Source organism: Gigantopelta aegis, chromosome 6, assembly GCF_016097555.1.
Source record: "Gigantopelta aegis isolate Gae_Host chromosome 6, Gae_host_genome, whole genome shotgun sequence".
NCBI classification, from domain to species: Eukaryota; Metazoa; Mollusca; class Gastropoda; order Neomphalida; family Peltospiridae; genus Gigantopelta; species Gigantopelta aegis.
Window position 1 is genome coordinate 72,678,353 of NC_054704.1, and position 8,374 is coordinate 72,686,726.

Here is an 8,374-nt window from a genome sequence, read left to right on the forward strand (position 1 = left end):
AAAAGTATGCATATTCTCCGTCCTTTTGTTTACACAATTAGTTAGAATATATAACATATAAGTAGAATTTGAATTATAATAATCATGCACCTATTCTTGTGTTAAAAATTCTCAGGGTTTCTGCTAGAGGGTAAAAAAAATTGCCGATTTTTTTTTTTTAAAGTGAACCTTTTGACAAAATTAATGACTCTTTATCATTACTGTATGATTTTCTTAATCCTAATCCTAAACTTACCCCATTTTCATTCTGGGGTGACCCCCTATATACCCCCTGTTGACTGTGGTTGTATTCAATTCCATAGCGCTATATCCAAAAATTTCTTTCAGGCAGAAACACTGATTCTATATCGGCTTATCAGTCAAACTTTGACCTATAATTATGAATACTACAACCCCTTCCCTAAAGTATTAACTAAAGAAAGTGGACTCTTTCATGACTCATTTTTGATATAAAAGGATGTTTTTACAACACCCATAGTTTCACATAAAATTGTAGAACTTACGTGTAGTTTCAAGCACAAGGCTACTTGACAGTGGTACTGGATGAAATAAAATTGCAAACATGTTTTGCCCAGATAACCCTTTTTTTTTTTCTTTCTTTTTTTTTTTTTTTTTTTACAACACACACTGATATACATATATGCATCAATAATGGCAGGACTTCTGATTGGTAGTATGAACTGTGCTATTAAAAATGTACAGCTATAGTTGTGGCTAAAGTACATAATTCACTTTTTTAAACTCAGTTAAGCTTGAACTTAATAATTTTCTGCTTCTGACATTTTAATCTGGAAGTCAAAACTAGAAGTTGAGAAGCAGTTCTAAACCACTTTAACTAATATAAACTTTACTCTCATTTTAGATAAATTTAAATTAATAATGTTTTTTTAGGGTTTTTTTATGATATCTAATTTAATATTGGTTATCCTAATTTCGACATACTTGGCATTAACACATACTTGGCATTAACTTGCTGCAATCTTTTAAGATGGAAAGCAAAATCTGCCTGTGAACCCGATTATCAGAAAGCAAATTGTGTATTCCGAGTGGCAGTGGCTTCTTGCTTCCTGTTAATTTCAAGCCATGCTTGTGCATGTTTTTTTAAATCAAAGGTGACTTGAAAATTCTGTTTATACTCAACAAAATTAATTAAGTTCCAATAGATCTTTTGGTCAGCATTGTGATCTGGTGGTGTCATTAAAGAAAACCAACTTTTAAAACGTTTTTACTAGTGTTCAGAGAACATTTTGTTTTCAAAATCTGGATTAGCGATATTTCTAGTGCATTGAAAATTGATTAGAAACTACTGCTTAATGTTTTAAAATTGTGTAGCGTTCTCGACACTTGTGCAGTGAATCATGAAGTGATACTAAACAAAATGTTCCCTCATGTTGTATTACACCAGCAAGTGTTGATCAGAGATGTTTTCTAACTGTTTGAGTAAAAGCCTTGCTAGCATTGTAAAAGCAAACCAAAAAGTATTTTATACTAGATATATATACAGGCGAACCTGTCTATGGCAGCCATTCGTGGGACATGACAAAAGTGGCCGCCATAGAGAGGTGGCCGCCGTATGCAGGTCATATATAAGTCCGAATTTTTAAAAACAATTACACGTATGTTGCAATAGAACTATTTAGGTGGCATTTTGAAAATAAATATCAGAAATAAACTGCAGCAGTATTTAATTCCTTCTAGAGTTGACACGTTTAACTCAAGTTGTTTTAGGCTAGATACCCTCTTATCAACTGCGTTTAATGACCACCGCCGATGACTAGTACATCGCACCGTTAATCCAGATTAAAAACACTTGTGAATTAACGAACACAGCTAAGCGACCGACGACCTTTAAAGGACCGCTGTTTATCAAGCCAATTGGTTATATCAACAAAAACATCTTACGTTCTTTTTTACGATTGCCGACATTTCTTTATAACTTGCACTAAAAAACAATTGTGGCCGCGATAGCAGGTTCATTTTCACTTTTTTATGACAAAAGTGAGGCCGCTGGCCGCGTTGAGCAGGTGGTTGCCATATAGAGGTAAAATATATAGTAAAATTCATTGGGGGGACCTCAGGGTGGCCGCCATGGACAGGTGGCCACCATATGGAGGTGGCCGCGATGGCAGGTTTGACGTGTGTATATATATATATATATATATGTGTGTGTGTGTGTAAATGCTGAAAAGATCTACTATCCCTTGATTTTGATGAGTATATATTATTCCATATTTATAATTATATCTTTTAAATGTATACAAAATAGGGAAAAGAAAAACCTGATTTTTTTTTCTTCAAAATTCTTATCTTGTATGTTTTAATTTTTCTACATGTTTTTGAGTTGTAGCTAAATTTTAAACATTTAATTCTTCTCTTTTTTATTATTATTATTTTATTTTTTTTATTTTTTTTGGTTGCTTTATATAGAAATTAAAGTGTTAAATTTATTTAAGATTTATTCGTCCGTGCATAAAAGTTATTACTTCATTCACTCATGCTGAAGGAGTCTTTAAACTTTTTATTAAGTATTATTATAAACAGCTATTGTTGTTTTCATTTTATTTTACTCTGAGTTTTTTGCGATTTACAAAGTGAAACATGCAGAAAATTAAAGCATAATGTTTGATACTTGTTTCAGGCAGCTAGTGTTTTGAACAAAACGCAAGACATGTCTCACTATTTTTTGGTAATTTTACCATTAGGTTTTTCATTTTCTCCAAATGTGTTTTCACAATTTTGAAAAATCAAGTGATGGAGTGAACCGTTTGGTGTTAGTTGATTCTGTTTAGAAAAAAAGAACAAACCTGTATTTGTTTCTATGTTTCACATTTGTATTATTAGAAACAACGAGACTGATGGGAGACTTTTATTACTGTAGGTTTTTAACAATTATATTTGTCAATCAAGTCAGAGACATGCAGGATCTTTCATAGCCTAAGACTTACTTTGAAAACAAATACTCATTTCTTTTAATCTCTTGATTAATACATGTATTAATTATTAATGTTTACAAATTTAACCATTTTATACAACTCTTGTATGACTGATTTTTTGCCCCCATTAATTTTTATATTTGTGAAGCACCTGTGTAATTGTTTATATCAACACTTGATGACTTTTTAATATTTCTCCTGTGTATGCAGGGAATGTTTTGTTTTTAAAATCTTGATTAGCGATATTTCTCGTCAGTTGAAAATTGATTAGCAAATACTATTTAATGTTTTAAAATTGAGTAGCGATTTCTGAAACTTGTGTAGCGAATCACGACACGATACTGAACAAAATGTTCCCTGGTCTGCATGGTACAAAAATGTATTTGTATTGCTATGAGACACAATTAGATAAACATCAGGGTCCATATTTTCGAAGCTATCTTAGCCTACGAAATCGTGAAATCATCGTAAGCTATGACGTCACTATGGCGTGCACTATAGTGACGTCACAACCTACGACGGTTTTACAATTTCGTAGCGCTAAGATGGCTTCGAAAATAGGGCCCCAGTTTCTGAGGTCATCATATAATTTTTATGCTAACAGCAGGGAGATTGATACTGGTAGTATCCAACATCAACCTAATGTAAAGGTTATTATCTTTTAAAGTATCAGCTAAGAATGGGGATAGTCCATTATCATCGTGGCAGGCAGGGATGAAAATCTGGTGTTTAATTTTATTACCTACATATCAGGATGTACGATGAACAGCAGGCTTGACAAAGCTAAAACAAATTTTAGGGACGAAACATTTTAGGGAAAGGTGTGCAAAAGCATATTAAGGTACTTATTTCTGTATTGTATTTACTCTCTCAAGGGTTTATTTGTGGGGTTTTTGTTCGGTTTGTGGGGGGTTTATTATGGAGATTTTTGGTGGTTTTGTTTTTTTTTTGTGGGATTTGGGGTGGTATTAGGCAAAGATTGGAATGGTGAATGCTTTCTCTTATGAGCAATATCAGAAACTCAACTCTTAAGTGTAACATAATAAAATTAACTTGGGGAATGCTTATTGGTTTTAGTACTATTCATCGACGTAAAATAAATGTAGATACCATAACAAGTAACATTTGATAACAGGATTATATTGCCATCAAAACAACAGCATCAAATATCATCTGATAAGGTGTTACAAAATATTTAATATTGAAAATAGTTTCCAAACTTTGTTTTTATACATTTAATTTTGTACCATCTTTGAAACCATTTATATTTGTCCTGTTGAAACCAGAACAAAATTATTTAAATGTGTAAACAAATGTGCCGTTTCCCCCCGAGTCGTGAAGTATACTTGAAAAAGGAATTGGAAGGTTTATCTAGACTTTTCTAAGCCTGTCATTTGACAGACTGTTCCTTGAGTCTAGTCGTGAAGTATACTTGACAAAGGAAATGGAAGGTTTATCTAGACTTTACTAAGCCTGTCATTTGATAGGTTGTTCTTTAAGTCGAGTCGTGAAGTATACTTGACAAAGGAAATGAAAAGTTTATCTAGACTTTATTAAGCCTGTAATTTGATAGACTGTTTTGTTGGTGTTCCTAGAGTCGAGAGATGGAAGGTTTATCTAGCTTTATTAAGCCTGCCATTTGATAAGACTGTTTTACTGTTGTTACGAACCAACGACAACGACAACCAAGTCATTCCCTGAGACCTACAGAACAACATCTTCCTCAGCCAGCTACTGCCACCATGTTTGAACCACACCAGTCCACACACAGTTATTGGGCTGTGATGAGGCATTCCAAATGTATGGTCTCTTTTATAAATTGATATATAAATTGTCTTTTGTACCATTCAGAGTTGTTTTATTTTTTACAAATGTGTGCATAGTGCATGTATGTAGCACGGTTCTGAATTTAAGCAAGAAAGAAATATTTTATTTAACAACTAAACATATTTTTATTTGGCTGTAGTGGTGTCATTAAACAAAACCAACTGTAACACTTTTATTTGGTTTAAACAGTTTTCTGTGGTCTTGGCAATTGGCCAACACTCATTAGCCTATATTAGCCTAATATGGCCTCTCACAAGATTTTGCAAGCAATAAAATAAAAATAATAATTATAACTTATTCCAGATTTTCAAACATTATTATTTAAAGAAGTATGTACCACACAGTTAATGATAGAGGAAACCCACTAGCAATGCCATGGGCTACTCTCTCTCCATTACCAGCGAGGTATCTTTTATATGCACCATCCTACAGAATGGATAGTACATACCACAGCCTTTGTTGCAGTTCTGAAAGGAATTTTTGTTTGATTTATCAGCTGTGTTTTAGGCTTGTTCCATGGTGTTTGGTACTGCATGTTGCTGCTGACCCATCGTTTATAAACCTAAGTGTTATAAAGGACGGACGGAATGTTTTATTTAATGATGCATTCAACACATTTTAATTACAGTTACATGATCAAACATATGGTTAGAGACCACAGATATTGACAGAGGAAACCCACTGCAGTCACACAATAGGCTACTCTTTCCTATTCATTTCATAGCAAAATTATTTTCGTGCTTATATCCAATTAAGGTTCAAGCACTCTGTCCTGGGCACACACCTCAGCTATCTGGGCTGTCTGTCCAAGACAGTGGGTTAGTTGTTAGTGAAAGAGAATAGGGTAGTAGTGATCTTACACCTATCCAATGAATCGTTAAAAGTCACTCGGGGGTTGGACCCGGTACCGAGCTGCGAAGCCTGTACCTACCAGCCTCATGTCCGATGGCTTAACGATAATGGCCTCGGTGGCCGGTTCTTTCTTATTATCAGCAAGGGATCTTTTATATGCAGCATCCCATAGACAAGATGGTATATATCAAACTGTTGCACCAGTAGTGCAGCACTGGCTGGAACGAAAAATGGGCCAATTGACGAAATGATCCAAGTGTAATCAACTTTTCATTGCAACATATTTCCGTGCTTATATGCAATTAAGGTTCAGGCATGCTGTCCTCGACACACACCTCAGCTATCTGGTCTGACTGTCCAGTGCGTTAGTTGTTGGTGAGAGAGAAGAGGGTATGGTGGTCTTGCGCCTACCCATTGAGTTGTTAAAACTCGCTCTGGGTAGGAGCCTGTACCGGGCTGTGAACCCTATACCTACCAGCCTTATGTCCGATGGCTGAACCACGACACCACCTAGGCCAATTTTGAGTTTTTATATTGCATGTCTCGCCAACATGAATATGAATCTATTATGATTAGTGTATCGCCTTTATGAATGGATGAATGTTTAACAACACCACAGCACCTTTACAAAGTAACAAAGGCGAGATTGGGGTATTACATGTTCATGTCGATATACATTTTAAAAATAACTTCAATTTATAAAAAAAAAAAAAAAAAATTTTTTAAATTAAAGTTAAATTTGTTTGTTGTTTATTTAACATGCTGTGAGATGAACATCTTATGGATGATGCATGTATCGGCAACTCCAAATATAGGTTTATGGCAATTAATTGAATATCAAAATTGTAATGTATATGTTCCGAGTCGCATTCAGTATGACTTGGTCACTGGATTCTTTTCTTGTCACACTGGTTTGAAAGAAAACAGCAAATTTTGGAGGCAACATTTGCCTGGCATAATTTTACTTTGTTTGCCTCAAGTGTCCACTGTCCACTAATTATTTTTCAATATATATATATTTTTTTCTCTCTTATTAAAATTATTTAGTTGTAATTTTTTATGGGTGAAAAGTTTAAAGTATAATGTTTATAAAGTATAAAAGTTAGAAATACTTAAATATTTAAATATACTCTCCAAAAAAAGTAGGGGAACCTGAAATATTAATGTTAATATCAACTATTAGACCGAACATACGTTATGACCACACACATCCTAGTAAAGAACGTTCAGGTCTGTTTATCAACACACCGAAACACATTCCATAGTTTGCACATGCATCACGCAATTGCCCCGTACACGTGCGTGGGGTGTCATTCTCGATTTTGACAGTTTCCAGGAAGGTCCATTAATCGCTGTGGAACATTATTTCTGTCAATCTTTTTTCATTCTGTTGATCATACAGTTGTTATTGTTTTGTTTTTAGTCATTTTTATTGTTTGAATTTGCGATTTACAGATAAAAAAAACCCGTCAACTTTTAAATTTCACTTCTGACCCCAATCGTCCTTCGAGATCTTTGGTGGTCATAAAACCAACTGTAATACTGAACTACCGGTTGTAATATTTGCCCAATTAATTCACTATTATCTTATAACCATTCCCCACAGCTAAGGCCAGTATTTTTTTATTATTCGGTTTACGAACCCGCCGACGTAAATTTTGCTCAAATAAAAAATTTAAAAAAAGTATTTTTCACTTATTTTTTAATTTTTTGCCGCCGACTTCCACAAATAGCTCTAAAGAAAAAACCCAGTTACCATTCTAGTCTATTGTGGCGCATTTCGTAAGGTAACAGTGAGAAATAACACTTATTTCGTCAATAAATATACCGTTGTAGATACGAATTGTTAATTCGTCTTCGGTCGCTCTTTCGGTCCGATTCACTATTTCGCTCCGATTTCTATGCACCGCGCGGTTGCGCACAGAGATGCCTTGTCAATCTTATTTTGTTACAAAGAATCCACATCTATCAAAATCACCCCTACTGATACACCCCAAACAGGTTTTTTTTTTTTTTTTTCTCCTTCCTCCTACCTTTGTGCACAAAAGTTCTTGTTCGTAAACCTAAAAATTAAAAAATACTGGTCTAATATACTTTACAATTTTGGTAATTGTAAATTCTTATTAGAGTTCCCCTACATTTTTGAAGAGTATATATACCTGTAGTATACTGTACAAATAGCGTGCGCTAGAACAGTTTGCTTTAAATGTGCACATAAAGCCCTATGACCTGACCTGACCTGTGCAAATACTACACATGCGCAAATACGTATAACAGTTTCTGTGCCTATGGCCTTCATACTGAATAAAATTGTCTGGTCTATTATAACATGGGCGACCGAACCCCCTCTGAAATCGCTTTTTTTAATAATTTAATATATCTGACATTATTATATTTACTCAACATAGAAATATATGCCCAATATCTCTGCAATCTATTTTGGAACCCCCCCCCCCCCCTTTTCAAAATTCTATGTATTGGAACCCCCCTTTTCAAAATCCTATGTACGCCCATGTATAATGCTTACATTTCAAAGCAAAAGTTAATTCGTTGTTGCTTGAAGCCACCATAATGGCATTGTCCTACTTTGAGATACTGCCTTTAACATGCAAACAATCATGTCATTGTCACCGAGTTCGTGCTATCGATATATCGTAATTTATTCCTAGACACTTATTTTAGTGTGACACTTCAGAGCCAATATGTTTGTTATCAGGCTAGCATTAAACCTAACTTTCATTATGCAACTGCTAGTTGCTGGC